The 17,890-nt window shown below is 36.5% G+C and overlaps 1 long non-coding RNA gene across 1 annotated transcript; it reads right to left on the reverse strand.

Annotated features, from left to right (window-relative positions):
* Positions 1 to 2,952: 2,952 nt before the first annotated feature.
* LOC121243533 lies at positions 2,953 to 5,181 on the reverse strand. The gene is made up of 3 exons (XR_005936173.1): positions 4,925 to 5,181; positions 4,624 to 4,690; positions 2,953 to 3,033 (listed from the first exon to the last, which is right to left on the reverse strand). It is a non-coding gene; the product is annotated as an uncharacterized LOC121243533 (long non-coding RNA).
* Between the last annotated feature and the right edge of the window lie 12,709 nt (positions 5,182 to 17,890).

A 17,890-nucleotide genomic window follows, 5' to 3' on the forward strand; every position in this document is an offset into this window, starting at 1 on the left:
ACCGGTATAGATCAATACCAGCAATTTAAAAATCGCTGCAATTGAGCTATTCGTTTTGTGAACTCAGTTGCAGCGATCATAATATCGTTGGTAATTCATCAATTACGGCGAATTATAGTCGTCGTGAAAAATAAAATAAAAAAATCGCCGCTAATGCTACGATCTATTCCAACGGCTGAATTAAATCGCTGGGAAAACTTTTTCCGATGAATATTATTCGCCGTAAATAACCTAAAATGCCGATAAAAAGTATTTCCTGCGATATATGATCACCGGAAATAAATTTAGTGTACAAAAAAATATTTCTGGCGAATTTTAATCGCCAGAAATATATTTCACAAAATAATAAAAAAAAAATCCACAAAATATTTATAAGGAGCCTCTTGTAAAGCAAATACATGAATTTATTCTCCAAGGAAAAAATAATTTGATGTAGTGCAAAAATAAACCTGTATGGCACGTACAAAGAAGTGACCTAAATTAGAAACATTGCTTCTGCACCTACAGCAACACGGGAACTCATTCAATGACAAGAGCAAAAACTAAGTGAAACTAGCCCAACAATAAATGCATAATCATCAACTTGGCATGAAAGGAAAATCTAAGGAAATATAGAACATAATGCACAAAATCTCACAATATAAATCCCAAACTATTTAGGCAGCACATTCTGCTGCAATGAATCATATATAATATAAAAGCATATATCCTTCATTTGTTTCTTTGACTTCCACAACATGGGAATGAGATTTTCTTCAAGTTGGACTTCATCAAGTTTTATGAAGCTCACTACAAGTTGATATACTCTTCTACAAAATTAAAAAAGAAAAACTTTGTACTCGAACAAAATAAATGCTATAAAATGGTGTTAGTAAACTATAAAGTGTATAACCCATTTATGCAAAATAGCCCTCAAACACATGGTTCATCTCCTCTAATTTGCATACTGGTGATCTATTTCCTATCAATCTTCTTGCACTAAAACCTAAACTATGCAGATGATTGTTTCATCATTTCATAACTCATACCCAACTTACATGAATATTTTTCCAAGCATTAATTAGCATCCAGCACCATTCTGACCCAAGGGCTTAAGCACAGAATTATTATTCAATTTTATAACATATAGACTGATGCTTCTAGAAGATTTTATCCATATATATACATATATGGATACATCTATATATACATATATAGACTAGTTGGTGGCAAGAGCAACGTACATTGACATAAGCTACAATATCTATAGATACATATATTATATACATACATATCCCTAATTTCAAGATTTTTATGGGTTTTTATGTTTTTAAAAACCTTTCAAATATATAACTAATGCATGGCATGTAGCTTTATGATTAAGAGTTTTCACCTTAGCTAAAAAATATTCAGATCAAATCATAAACTTTTCATTGAAATCTGTGAACACAACCAATCTTTTGGAACGCACACAAGGATCAATATAACACTCATTCTAAGGGTACTGAATTAATTACATGAATGTAAAGAAAAATGTTTGGATATATAGTAAATTTTTGATGTGGCTCAACAAGATGGGAGCGAACCCCATCTGACCCAACAACCTTACCTATCCTCAAACATGTTTTTTTAAAGGGAATATTGACTGATTAAGAAAGATGATTAGTCATTCTTTGCCTGCTAATTAAAGAACAAGTTTTGGACTCATTTCTGTGAACTCAAATTTGTCTAGTTGTTCCATCTAAATGCAAAACTGTCCAGTTCTAGTATTAGCTAAAAAAACTGCCAAGTATTAGCTGCCATACATACCACATGCAAATACTAGCAATGTTTACCCAAAAATAAAAAATCATAGTTGCTGCCCAGCCACATGTATAAGACCAATTATATACTCAAACTCCAAACTGAACTTAACATCTATCAGGCCAAATGCAATATGTCCAGATAATTACAAAAACTTGAATCTTTTAGTATATTATACCTGCACAAGTACTTGAATCTTTTGAACCAATCTAGCTAGGTGTCTCTCATGTATACTACTTCTGTATGGGGGTTGCACCAATGCACTTATTAATAAAATCTTCTTACTTAAAAAATAAATAAAAGGAAACTTAGTAACAGAATGTGTTTAGAGAAGTTCTTTCTAGTGACTGACAGAGTGTCTTGAGGCTATTGGAAATTTGAGGGAAGTTGGACCAGGTTACCAACTGCCCTCAAATTCCAAACTTCCATGATGATTCTTCTTGTGTCAGTTAGATGGAAACTGAATAAACTTCACAATTCATACATTCACAAAAATGCAGCTAACTTAAAATCATGTAAAAAAAAAAAAAAAAACAAACATAGCTCCTAACTTTCAAATGCACAAACTGATCATTCAACATATGATCCATTAAGATGCAGGATTCACCCCCCCTTAAGAAAATGATTTGATAGATGTCAATAGTGGGGACCCACATCGCTTACCCTTCTTCCTCTCCCCTCGAATAAATTGTTAAGATATGAAATGCCTCACATATCACGAAGGGTTCTTGCTAGTAAATAAGAAGCAAAGTATTTGTTCTCATAGATAGCCTTTCCATTTACCTCACATCATAATTTGCTTGTATCCATCATCAGTGCTTAGTGGTTATTAGGTGTATTCTGTGTGTACTTCATGTGTCCTTGGGCTATACCTTTTTCTATTAATAAAGTCTTACTTTTACTTATAAAAAAAAAGTTTTCCTCACATTACATATAAATTAGCATGCTATAGTTTTTAATAAAGGTTTAAAAGAACTTTAAAAACAATTTCTGAAAAGTAGAAGCACTTAAAAATACTAACATGCTTCCATACTTTTTAGTGAAAGAATTTTTAAGGATCGCAAATGGTCAATAGACAAGCTTAGAGGAATAAATATTAATGGAGAAACAATGTTGGCTAAGGAACTTATGCCAGAAATACATTTGTACAGCTCATGAGAAACGAGTAGAGCAAGGCACTTACGTTTGTACAGCTCATGAAGAGACCGATGGAAAGCAACTTGCATAAATCTAGTTGAATGACCTATGATCCTACACACTTAACAGAGACACAATTACATTCCTATATCAAACAACTATACCCAAGCTATATAATATATGAGAGACCCTTATATATAATATATGTATATATAACTGTAAGATATAATTAAATCTACCAATAAAGTCATCACCTGAGGCTTAGTTTGGCAAAAGAGTAGTTACTGTAAGAAACAATACTATGTCAGCAAGATGATGCTCCAATTTCTTCCATTGTTCTTAAATATCAGAATTCATTAGTATCTTGGAGGGTTTTTGTACATAGGACAACAATTTAAATTACAAGAACTATCAACCCAATAAACTAGAAAGTATATAGAAGACCATATACAAGTAGCAGCTTAAGATTGAAGTTAGTGTAAGTTGGATGCAGCTATAATTGAAAAGAAAATAGAAAAATTAAGCAAACAGAACAAGGACTGAGATTCAGTTCTAATACATCACAATAATGACAGATGTGAATCATGTAGACATATGTGAATCTGCGTTGGCAATAAATGAACTTAACTAACTTGGATAGTTGCATCTAAGCATGACCATGGGTTTAGCATCAAAATCACTGTTAGTCTGCAAGAAACTTAACCATTTGAAGTATGGATAATCAACTTCCTACTTCATTTTCATTGGATAACCATCAGAAAACAAATATCCTCACCAATACTTAAGTGCCTCGAGAATATATTTGATCATTTTCTATTCAGATCTAGTAGAGCAGAGCAAATGCTTGCACTCGCAGAATATAGCCCAAAAGCAAAGCTAGCAAATAATTGTATGTACAAACCTATGAGGCAATATTGTTCCAAGAACACCATAATGGCTTCTTTTTTCTAGATAAAGCTGTATGCATAAGGAAAATGCAGGGAATGACATGTTGATTACATCATACAAAGGTTTGAAAAAACTCTCTTTTTTTTTTTTCATTTTTTTCCCCACCACCTTAAATGTGAGATAAAATCTTGTTTATAATATTTGCCATTTTTAGAGAGTTAGTGAAGATACATTAGTTGTCTTGGATTTCCAAGAATTTTTTTTTTCCTAACCCATTAAATAATGTTCAAATATGCTCACATAAAATTCTAAAAACCATCCATTTTTACTTTCTTATTTGACAAAAAGGGGGATGGCATGCATTATTAATGGTCCATTTAACACCACTGCAAAAAGGACAACTTGTAACTGAAAGGGAAAAGTACATGACTTTACACCTTTGTGTGCTTGAAGAAAGCATATGTACAAAAAACAATTGATTCTAGGTCATCTCTCTGCCGATGGTTCATGATGCTAGGTTCTGAGCTAGTCATATGACCTATTGTGTTTTTTTATTTGGATGTGAGGGCATGCAATGATCCATTTAGTATTGCAGCTACCTAGCTAGCTAGGCTTTGAACAAACCCATAAACTTCGCCCAATCTACTACTCTGCTTTTAAGGTAAGCAATCTAGAATGTTTATCATGCTAGGCAAAAGCTCTACTTTCAGAAGCAAAAAAAGAAACAAATCAAGCTCTCTGCTTTCTACTTCCTGATCATGTCCAATATACAAATTCAACCAACATCACAGTAAAACAAATTCCAAATGCCCTTACCTATTTTTCCAAACTCACGGCAGGATGTGCTGGTGCTGCTGCGATAGACTGTTGCTGCTATGGGCTACTGCTGTGATGAAACCCAATTTCAAAGTGAAATGGGATGATTTTATTTCCAAGCAAGAAACAGAGCCTAACTAATAATAAAAATGAGTTTTCTGATCCATACAATCAATCTAAGGTTTATGAAAAATTAATCATAAACCAATTAGAGAATCCGAACAAAAAAAAAAAAAAAGTAAAAACACACAAAGGGGGTCACGATTTGGTCAGATTAGATGGGTAGGTGAGGATGAGGGACCTTGAGTTGGGCCTCGGCTACATTACGGCGCCTCCATCTCTGAGCTGCTTCAATGGCTACTCTTTGTCTGCCTTGAGTGGTGCTGCATCGACAAGGAACGACCTATACGGCTTTTGTGCGAAGGAAACAGACACTCTAGGGCAGAAAAATGGGAGCAGATGGCTTGAGTGGCTTTTGTGCGAAGGAAACGGGCGAAGCTCCCATTTTGGGCTACAAACAATGGCCACTGATGAGGGGGTGGGTATCACAGCGAGATAAGAGGGTGGGTATCACAGCGATCGTACGAACTCGAGGATGGGGAAGAACAAAGTAAAAAAGAAAAAGAAAAAAAGAGGGAATGTGTTTACGTTTCGGGGGGAAAATTAAACAATCCGTAAGTTAAGGCGCCCTAGAGATGAATTGCAGCGATTTTTTAACTTTTCAGCAAAATAAATCGCCGCAATATCTACCAAAATTGCTGCAATTGAGATGCACAGCGATCTACTTCTAGTAAATCGAAAGGCGTTGTTTATTCTATGTGATGAAAAATAAAATTACCGCTAAAAAGACCAATTGCAGCGATTTTTTTTGCAACTGATGAAAAATCGCCGCAATTGACCATTTTTCTCGTAGTGATATGATTGGTCAGAAAGTATATTTTATTGAAAACAGTGCTAATTTGAATTTAGATTATGAAGGCAACAACATTAGTACGCAGATTGATACGCAAACTTGCTTGTACATAGCAAAACTTTTTAATTATTAATTTGCTCCGTTTCATTTTATACCTTCCATTGAAATCTCTTTTTTTTAAAGGACCTACCATTTAAATCAAACATTAATAATGTAACACATCTAATTAACAGTAAGGTCATGTCTTCACAAAAAAAATGTAAATTAATTAAAAAATATGGGTAGACGTTTAAAAGATTTTCAAAGTGTTTGGAGTTCTTTACCAAAATATTAATTGTATTAATTGACGTCGTTTATAGATATTTCCATCACTGTATTAATTAACACCATTTACATCCTGCATAATGCATATATATATATATATATATATCGAAATTACACGAGCTGGTAGATCAGTAATCTAAACAAGGTAATTAATGTGTAATCAATATTGGATGATTGCTGGGGAGTCTCATCCACTCCAAGGGTGTAGTATCTGGCGTGCTTTATATATATATATATATATATATATATATGTATTTATATATAGTATGCGTGTTCCTGGCTACCGTTCTTGGTAAATGAAAAAAATAATAATAATGTTACCTGTTAATTGCATAAATATCACGCAATGGTTAAAAATATATATATATTATTAAAAAATATTATTTTATATAAATACTATATTTTTTTTATTTTTTTAACAGCGATGTTATTCTGCCTCTCATATTTGTCCGCTGCAAATTTATACTAAGTCTAAATCAGGTTTTCATTTTTTAACATTTTTTTATTCTTATTTATTTTATCATTTAAAATTTTTTCTTTTAATGCAATTAGAAAATATCGTGAATATATCTTTATACAAAGAAAAAATCTACACAATCTTTTACTATTTATATAACTTCTATACACTACATTTTTTTAATTTTTTTTATAAAATATTTAATATATAAATAATGAATAGAGTAATTGAATTAGTTTAAAAAGAATAAATTTAAAAAAAAATTATAATTTAAAAAATTATAACGTGTAAAAGTTAAAGAGGTTGTCTATCATTGTTACACGAAATATACATCATTACTCCGAACAAATAAGCTCTGCAATACTGACAGAAAAGTATCGTGAATATATCCACAAGAACCTTTCCTTTTTTTTATTTTTTTTAATTTTCAAAAAGAACCTTTCAAAACTTATAGTCAGAGTCTATTATTAATGAAAATAATTGCATTACAACATGTGACATGCATCTTGAATAATTTACTGCAGGCAGGCCAGTACTGGGAATTTTGTTGGTAGAATATTCTTTTATTTGGATAGCTGCGCAAATCTACGTTGAAGATTAAAGTTGTATTTTGTTCTTAAATTAAATTAAATTTATTTAAAATTAATTATTAATACGATTCACTTTTTTTTTAATTTTTAATAAAAATGTTAAATTTATTTTAACTTACTTCTTACACTTCAACTTAAAAAGTTAAAATTATTTCAATTTAAAAAAGTTAAAACTCATTTTAATAAGACCTATAAAATATTATTATTCACAACTCATCTCAACATCCAAACATATCCTAAGTCAAAGTCACTAAGGCGGGAGGTTTCATAGCTATTTTCATATCCCGATTACATGTTTCTAAACTCTTAAATTTTAAGAAATATGAGTTTTATCTGCACTTTGGAGGATTCTTCATCGTACTACATTTCCCCCGAAATTAGTTGGACTCTACATGGAATATTTGTAGAAACTTTTTAAGAAAATTCGCGTTTAGATATTGACTTGAGTTGAGTTGAATTGAGAGTTATAAGTTGAATAAAATAATACTAAAATATTATTTTTTAATATTATTATTATTTTGAGATTTGAAAAGGTTGAATTATTTATTATATTTTGTGTGAAAATTTAAAAAAATTGTAATGATGATATGAGATAAGTTGAAATGAGTTTAGGATCCAAACTAGCCCAAGTCCGATTTTGCTGTGAACATCATAGAAATTCTCTCATTTCTAAGCAATGTAGAATCTCAACACCACATATATACCCTTATGAAATGGGGTATCACAATCTCTACCCTTAAATTTACAATGTCCTCGTTGGGCCAGTCCATCATAGGTGACATGGTTTAAATCTCACACTTCTGGTAGGGATAGACTGATACCATTTGTGTCACATCTAACCAAAAAGACTAATCAATGATACAATGATCGCCATTAATTGGAATCATTACAAAAGCAAGAATTTTTTATTTTTAAATAATGTGAGATCTCGTACGCTAATTACTCTTATTACATGGTATATCATAGTTTGTCCTCTGTCCCCTTTGTCAATACCGCCATCATGACCAGCGGAGATAACGGCACCACACTCATAGCTGCCCCAAACCATTTATTAGACGAGTTGGATTATTGGATAGTTCTTAATAGGTTACAGGCCCAAAATCTTATTTTGGTTGATTAATAGTTTTTGCTAGGCCAATTAATTGGATTGAATTATGAACCAACTGGAACCCTTATTAATTGGTATTAGGCCCAAGAATTTGTTTAAAATCCCAAACCATTTATTAGACGAGATGAATTATTTTTCAATTTAAGATCGGTCTTGCTAAGTGACTTAGCCAATGAAATTATTGGCAAGCCTTAGATTTTAGTTAGACCCATCAGAGCGGCCCAATACTTTTTGTTAAGCCCAAAGTGACTCTAAAAGGTCCACACATAGGCCTATGGACTAACCAAGGAACCCATGTGGAAGGCCCAAGAATTGAGCCCAAATATCTTAAATGGATCCTACTCGTTTACCCCAATGCACAGACCCGTTTGCCAAGAACCACGACCGAGTTGCAAAGAAAAGTCTACCCGACTACTATATATACCCACACAGTGAGCCCCATGCACCTGAAACGCATCTTCATCACGAAACTAGGGTTGTAACACCGTAGCCTCAAGTCATGACCTGAGCACCTCCATGCCCTTAGCCTCCATACATCGCACAACACCACCATCATATTAGGCAAGCATCCATGCTGCCAACACCTACGCCACACTCAAAACAGGCATACACATCAGAGTTTTGAATACCGTACCGGACGCCGTACCGATCAAGGTACTAGAACAAAATATTTCAGTACCGGTACCGTTTCAGAATAGTTGATATATGAATAAATTATATATAAATACATATATATATTATAAATAGGCTAGGCTGAATTGGGGGTCAAAAAATGAGATTGTAGTTTGAAAAAATGAAAAAAAAAATTAAAGATCGAAATATCGGCTGGTACACGTCAGAATATAGGCCGGTACGGCCGGTATTTGGGCCGGTACAAAATATATGCAATACTTGTACCGGACTAGTGACCTGTACAACATATTTCGACCGTATCGGCCAAAATGAGATTGTAGTTTGAAAAAATAAAAATAAAAATTAAAGGTCGAAATATCGGCCGGTACGGGCCGAAATACAGGCCGGTACACGTCAAAATATAGGCCGATACAGCCGGTATTTGGGCCGGTACAAAATATATGCAATACCTATACCGGACCAGTGACCGGTATGGCATATTTCGACCATACTGGCCAGTACGGTACAATATTTAAAACAGTGATACATAGACAACCTCTATCCACCTTAGGCAACCCTCTTCCCCCAGAAGGCACCGTATGCTCCTCACTATTCATGTACCACCAAGCTCTCCTCCATTGGCCTCTCACCCTCCCCATGACCACCTCAATGTCATGTACAACCTCAGTTTCTACAACCCATGACACCAACCCCTTCACTTCGACTCCCTCATGGTCATGGCAACACCCTCGGTTGCACCACCATGGCACCATTAACCCTTGACATAGTCCAATGCAGAAAGAATAGCCGCTGTGACCCAAGCCACCACTGCACATCCAAACAACCCCTATTTTAGCAGCTTGAAAATAGAGCATCCTAAACTATTATAACTAAGTGTCGGGTGGCATAAGTGAATTTGGATGATTTTAGAGCATATTTAGTAGTGTTGAGTTTAATTTCTTTGGAATAATTTTTGAGGTATTTGATTTTGGAGGATTATTATAACTAAGTTTTACTTTTTATGGGTTTCAGGTTAAAAGGGTTAACGCCCGGATACGTATGGTGGCTATTTGATTGCTTAGAGCATCCTCATTGGATTCCCCATAAATTTTTCTATAATTGAACTAAAAAGTACATTCTCTAAAATTTTTTCCTAAATTTTACTCATCTTTCAAAAACTTTCTACATCTCATTCCTCATCCCTATCTCTATTATATTAAATAATATTTCTCTATTCTTTTTTTATTATTTTTTCCTCTCACTTCCATTTTCAATCTTAACTACTAACTCTTTTGTCCTATTAACTTTATTTCAAATATCACATTCTACTAAATACTTATATGATTTTGACTATCGAATACAGTATTATTTTTCAAACCGAAATCCGTATTATAAAAATATTAATTTTTTTTTAATATGTGCATTTTCTAACGGTAACATTTTGAACTCCTACCTCCAACGGTAACATTTTGAACTCCTGCCTCCAACGGTAATATTTTTTTTCTTTTCTCCAACGGTAACTTTTTTTGTCTTCTCTCAAACGGTAACATTTTTTGTCTTATGTGTAACGGTAACTTTTTCTTCTATAAATGCGCATTCTGCTTGCATTCACATTCTCACAAACTCAAGTCTCATTTGATCTAAAGAACCGAAATTCAATAGTCTCCCCTGATATCTCACTCCCTTCATAAAATGGCTCGTACCTTCTTTCGCAAATTGCTCACATACTTATCCTCTGAAGATGAGTTGGATGTTGTTCTTGATGACGATGCCAATGGACAGTCATCAAGGGATCGTGGCAATCGTCAACGTCGTAAGTTCATTTGGCATGATCATATTTAAGGGCACGAGCGTCTATTTTGCGGTTATTTTACAGAAAATCTAGTATATCCCTTGAATCTATTTCGAATAAGATTTCGGATGAGTTGCCCCATATTTCTGCGTATTCAGACAAATCAATGGCAACACAAGGTCAAAATAAGAACTAGTTTCCTCAAACAAAATCCAAAATCAGAACGACTAAACGAGAGTGACAAAAAAAAAATTGAACCAATCTGAAAGCAAAGAAATATTCTCGGCAGCTAAACAGCGAAGAGATCGCCGACGCAGAGCACCAAATTGTAGGCTCTCCATCGCATACTTACCTTGATCATGGCCTCGGAAGGAAGAAAAATGGGAAGAGAGAAACAGAGAATGAGAGAGGTATGAAGTGAGAAAATTTTTTCGAAAATGAGGGAGAGGGGCTGCGAAATTTGGTGTTGCAAAATCAAAGTCACAAAATTTTGAAGAAACCGAAATCAAAACATACAAAATTTGGCAATGGAAAGGGGCTGCGATCGTTGGTGTTTTGAGGGAGGAGTCAACGCCGATAGAGAAGAAGACGTGGGACGGAAAGCCTCTGCAATGCGATGGGGATCTACACTCGTTCCCCATATATGGGGAACAACTGTAGATCTCGTGAACTTAAACCGCAAAATGGGGAATCCAATGGGGAGTGGTATTTCTCCAAAACCCTAAATTTATCCCCAAATTATAGGGATAGATCCTATATGGGGAATTCCAGGTCTACAACACTTGCGCCATCACAGACATCACAGGCAAGTAAATCGAGCAAGACCCCATAACAAACTCTACACAGCCAGTTGTTGCCCCTGCTACGGATCCTGCCTGCATGAGCCACACTGCTACTGCTATGTACTACCTCTGCTGCACTACATTCTGCAGCTTGTAACAAAATACCGTTAGAATATTCATGTAATAATTATTCTTAGCAAGCTACTATATAAAGGCCTTTGCCTCTGTAAATCAATTCAAGGAGAAGAAAACTCTTCACAACTTTTTCTAGTTTTAACATGGTACCAGAGCTAATATAGGACAAAGGTCCATGGCGCCTTCTTCTTCCACCCAACCCATTCTCAATTTATCTCATACCATCTCCGTCAAACTCACCCCCGAAAATTATCCTCTTTGGAAAATTCAACTTGTCCCCTATCTTCGTGGCCAACGCCTCTACAAATATGTAGATGGCTCTTGCCTTACTCCCAAACACTTTCTTGAAAATAAATCTCCAAATCCCAACTTTGAACATTGGCTACAACAGGACCAATTGGTTATGTCTGCCATCATATCTTCTCTTTCAGAACCTTTAATGGCTGAAGTTGTTGGCTGCAACTCTACTCATGCAGTTTGGACCTCTCTCAAATCCTCCTATGCTTCTGTTTCTCAAGCTCGCTTAATGCAAACCTAGCTTCAACTTGCATACTAAAGAAAGGCGCTGACTCGATCTCGATTTATTACCGCCGTGCAAAATCGCTAGCTGACATCATGGCTACTGCTGGGTGAGCTCTTCCTCCAGTAGAATTTGTTCCATACTTACTTGCTGGCTTAGGACCTGATTATAATGGCTTGGTCACCTCTGTTGCAACTCGGCTAGATCCTATTTCTCCCAAAGAACTTCTTGTCCATTTACTTGCTCATGAAGCCAGAATGCTTCATCATACTGAAACCAACTTCTTCCCTTCAAATGTCTCAGCTAATTTTTCAGCAAAATCCAACGCTCCTCAACATGGTCGTGGCCCTTTCCGTGGTCGAAATTCCTTTCGTGGCCGCAACGATGGGGGCCGTTTCAGTTCTAATCATGGTCATGGAAATTTTTCAGGTAACCATGGAACCAACTTTGTTTCTCAAACTGATCCTCCATTAATTTGTCAGGTCTGCAATCGATGTGGTCACTCAGCCCTCACCTGTGTGTATTGCTTCAATCAAGCTTACACTACAACCCCATCTATGACTGCGAACTGTTTCAACTTTTCTTCAGCTCCAAGTTGGTATCTGGACATAGTTGTTACTCATCATATTACTAATGATCTTGCAAACATGAATTTACAAGCTGTCGAATACCATGGGGAGGAGCAATTGTGTGTTGGTGATGGAACTGTTGTGGCGTCCTCGACCTCCACGTGTTATTTTTGTGGAGTTCGTGACATCGGGATGATGACCACAAGGATCATGCACCTCAACGGCCAATGCTCAGAGTGTGTACAACATGCAATAAGTGTACAAAATAATATTCGCAGCAGAGAAATAAAAAGGTATTTCTTTATTAAGTACCAGAATTGTTCAAAAACTATAAAATAACTTTACAAGAATTATACAGTCATCCGACAGATAAATTAAAGACAGTAAATAACATAAGGGAAACAAATCCCATAACGCTGAACAATATCTCAGCAACTCAAACCTCCGGCAGAGCTGATCCATCAGGTTCATACTTGGGCTCTACGTCAAACTCTACAGCACCATAAGACGAAACCGTAGGGTAAAACATTACAATGAGATTATGACATCTCAGCAAGTTATTAACTAAAATATCATCTAAGCTATTTATAGCACATTAATGTAATCATGCGTCCCATACGGACAAATATTGCAGAAAACAAAATCCACATTCTTTTTCCAAAAATACCCTTTTAACAACTCACGCCAAAAATCTCATTTTGGTCCAATCATAACCATTATTTTATTATGCATGCACCACAGTCTCCCCTATAGACCTTCCGCACGCTTTGGCTCTCATCGTCATTCCACGGCTAATGTCCGTGCATGAGACTTTGTAATGAGCGATGCCCAGTTCCGCACCCAGCGCGTACATGGCCAAGCATCATCTAACCTCGCCAGCCAAAAGGTCACGGAATCGGTATGAAAGCGTTACCGTCTCGTCCGTTTCCATCATTGCCCTGCGACAACTCAGGGGACGTCACGTCAGTCTGTTACACTCCCGAGTGACCAGAGGAGCTCCACCGAGATAATGCCCCATCTCAGCTTGGGGTCGTGATACACATGCACCCACATATTCAATCACAATTCCAAATAGACAACGTGACATCCCCTAAGGGATTTCACACCAAAACGGCGCCGTTGCATAAAGGGGAGGGTTGGGTCTTAAACCGCACGAGCTAGGCTCAAATGCTACACGGGCTGGGCCCTACAATGCACATGGATAGGATTTAAAACACACGGGCTGGGTTGGGTCAATGCACACGGGTTGGGCTTTAATAAAACACACACACACACAGCTCAATTAAAATAAATTACCACAACTACACACAAGCCCAACCAACAATTAAAAATAAAATAATAACATAAATAAATTAAAATAACAAATAACATAATTAAATAAATACTAGGGAATTAAAACACATAAAAATTAGGAATCTCACAACTGCCATCCCTATCTCACATACCGGTTATGCCTCTCTCTTTTCACCAACTTCTACATTTTATCTCAAACAATTGTTATGCATCCATTCTTTTCAAAAAAATCTCATCTCCGCCCAAAAGTTTTGTGTGGATAACAATGCATTTTTTTAATTTTGTTCTGACTCTTTTTGCATAAAGGATAGCATCTCGGGGAAGCTTCTACTTCGCGGGAGCACGCGTAATGGTCTCTACCAGTTCACACCATCCTCAATCCCTTCTGCTACACTGACCACCGCCACTTCCTCAGTTCCGCAATGGCATTCCCGTCTCGTCCATCCATCCTTCAAGCTAGTCTATTCCATTTTACAACAACACAATCTACAATATGATCCCTCTCAGTCATCTACCTTTTGCAACACTTGTGCCCAAGCTAAGTCACATAGGCAACCAGCTCACAAAAGACCTCATAAATCTGTTGCCCCTTTTGATTTAATTTTTTCTGATCTTTGGGGACCATCTCCTCATGTATCAAATGATGGTTATCAATATTACATTTCCTTTGTCGATGATTTTTCTCGATTTACATGGCTATTCCCTTTAAAATCCAAATCTCAAGCATTTGATATTTTTCTTAAGTTCAAAGCCCATATTGAAATTCAGTTTAATTCAAAGATTAAGAAATTTCAATCTGATTGGGGAGGCGAGTTCCGCCCATTTTCAAATTACCTTGCTACTAATGGCATTCTCCATCGTATTACATGTCCTCATACTCACACTCAAAATGGAATCATAGAGAGAAAACATCGCCATATCGTCGACACGGGCCTAGCACTCCTTTCTCACGCATCAGTCCCTTTGAAATTCTGGTCTTACAAGTTCCTTCATGCAGTTTATCTCATCAACATGTTACCCTCACCATCACTTAATCACTCATTACCTTTCCTCCTTCTTCATAACAAACACCTAGACTATAGCTCTTTACGCACATTTGATTCTGAGTGTTGGCCATTGACCACTCCCTACAATCACAGAAAGTTTGCTAACCATGCCATTTCCAGTACTTTTTTGGGTCTTAGTCCTCACCATAGAGGTTACATCTGCTATCACATTCCAACAGCACGCATATATATTTCCAAAGACGCTCTTTTCAATGAAACATCTTTCCCTTTTGCAAATATTTCATCACAAAAAATCCCCAATCAACCAACCCACACAGCCTTACCTCACTTCACTCAAATCACACACTTAAATCACTTAGAAACACTACCCTCAATACTGGGTCCTCCCCCTTAATCCCCGTCTAGTTCCCCTGTTTTATCATCAAACACGCACAGCTCCCCTCCTATGGTTGCTCCGCAACCTGTGCATTCTATGGAGACACGATCAAGGACCTCTTCAAGTAGTCCTCAACAGTTCGACGATGGGACCATACGTTGGCCACCACCCCGTGCACTTCTCACTACTCAAGTCGATATACCCGAAGCTCTTTAATGTCTGACAATTGCACAACAATATCCCGAATGCCGTGAAGCCATGTCTAAAGAATTTAATGCTCTATTTGCTAACAATACTTGGACCTTGGTTTCAGCTTCTCATGCACCTAACACATTGGCTTGTAAGTGGGTGTTCTGGACCAAACGTTTCGCCGATGGCTCAATCGAGAGTCGAAAGGCTCGGCTAGTGGCAAAAGGATTCCTCCAGCAATCCGGAATGACTTCGATGAAACTTTTAGCCCTATTGTAAAGGCTACCACAGTGCACCTTATTCTTGCAATGGATGTCTCTCATGGTTGGGTTACATGACAATATGACGTTGCAAATGCATTTTTACACGGCCCCTTACAAGAAAAAGTATACATGTCCCAACCTCCTGATTTCTCACATCCATAGCTTCCCTCACATGTCTGCAGGTTGAACAAAGCCATATATGGGCTACGTCAATCTCCTCATGTGTGGTACTCGCGCCTCAGTAGCAAATTAACTGATCTTGGCTTCACCATCTCAACAGCTGACCCTTCTCTTTTTCTGTATTACACTGGTAGCATCACCATTTTCATTTTATTTTATGTTGATGATTTACTAATTACTGGTTCATCGCAACAAGCCATTGAGGAACTTATCTCAGCTCTTCGAGAAGACTTTCCTATAATTGATCTCGGCAAACTGAAATATTTTTTGGGGGTCGAAGCTACCTACAATTCTGCTGGTTTGCTACTTATACAGCAAAAATACATCATCGATCTTCTTAACAAAACCAACATGATGCTTGCAAAACCTATCAAGTCCCCAATGGCCACATCAGAAAAACTTAGTGCTTTTAATGGAAGCTTGTTTGAGGATCCAACACTATACCGTAGTGTTGTTGGCTCTTTGCAGTATCTCTATTTCACTAGGCCCGACCTTGCATTTGCTGTGAGCAAGGTGTGTCAGTTTAGGCATGCACCGAGAGTACCCCATTGGCAAGCCATCAAGCGTATCATTCGCTACCTCAAACACACATCTCATATTGGTCTACAATTCTCTCCGTGTTTGACTCCCAACCTTATTGCTTTTTCTGACGCCGACTGGGCTGGTTGCCCAGGTGACATAAGATCAACCAGTGGCTATTGCATTTTCCTTGGTTCCAACTTAATTTTCTGGTCTTCAAAGAAGCAACCTACAATAGCTAGATCATCAATGGAAGCCGAATTCAAAGCCATTGCTAATGCTACAGCCGAAGTAATTTGGATGCAACAACTCTGCCGAGACCTTGGTATTACACTCAACCGTGCACCCATTCTCTACTGTGATAACATTGGTGCAACATACTTGTCTTCAAATCCTGTTTTCCATGCTAGAACCAAGCATGTTGAAATCGATTTTCACTTTGTGCGTGATCGGGTTCTTAATAAATCTTTAACTGTCTCCTTCATTTCTGGAAAAGATCAGCTCGCTGACATCTTGACTAAACCCCTCTCAGCAGCTCGCTTCACTCAATTATCTTCAAGTCTTCCCCTCCAATCCTTATCGCTTGACTTGAGGGAGGATGTTAAGGAAAATTTCACATCACAGACAGCACAGGCAAGTAAATCGAGCAAGACCCCATAACAAACTCTGCGCAACCAGCTGCTACCCCTACTACGGATCCTGCCTCCATGAGCCACACTGCTACCCTGCTACTGCTATGTGGTGCCTTTACTGCACTACATTCTGTAACTTGTAACAAAATATCATTAGAATATTCCTGTAATAATTATTCTTAGCAAGCTACTATATAAAGGTCTTTGCCTCTGTAAATCAATTCAAGGAGAAGAAAACTTTTCACAACTTTTCTAGTTTTAACAACTTTAGACAATACAGGCACGTCCTCGTTGAATTTGGATCTTATCCCGAAATTTGGACTTCTTGATTGCTACAAACTCTATTATCGGATAACCCTTTATAACAAGTATCAAATCCTCCTTGGCCAATGATTAGATTTTGAATATCATAATTGTTGGTAGCCCTTTTCAGCTCTTCGATCTGCGCTAAAGATCTTGGCTGTTTCATCAACCGAATTAATTTCTTGTATTTGGTAACCATTTTGACGAAAGAAACTTACTAAAGCTTGATTAGCTTTCTTTGCTTCATAATCAAATACATCCAGGCGCTAGAGACCATCAGAACTACAAAGCAGCCTGCAACACCAGCTGCATTGGAAACAAAAGAGTTTATTATAAATGGATCTCAAGCCAATTTTCTTTGATGACAGAAGAGGTAGAGGTGGCCTCATAGCTTTACCCCTATATATGGCAATCAAGTTGAATGGATTTCAATGATTCATTTTTTAAGACTTACGGCAGGACAGATCATGACTACATGAGTTAAAAACTAAATTAAATATATAATTTCAATTTCAAAACGTCTAAAATAATTAGGTTAACTTTTCAATTTCAAAATGAGTAATTCTATTAAAAGAGTGCGTAAATGCTGCGTAATCGTTTTGAAAAGTGTATAATTTATTATTAAAAAATTAATTTTTTTTATTTAAATCTCATGTTTTATTCACTTGTTTTAAAATAATTACGCGATAGTTACAAAATTCAC

The sequence above is a fragment of the Juglans microcarpa x Juglans regia genome, chromosome 8D (assembly GCF_004785595.1).
Source record: "Juglans microcarpa x Juglans regia isolate MS1-56 chromosome 8D, Jm3101_v1.0, whole genome shotgun sequence".
NCBI classification, from domain to species: Eukaryota; Viridiplantae; Streptophyta; class Magnoliopsida; order Fagales; family Juglandaceae; genus Juglans; species Juglans microcarpa x Juglans regia.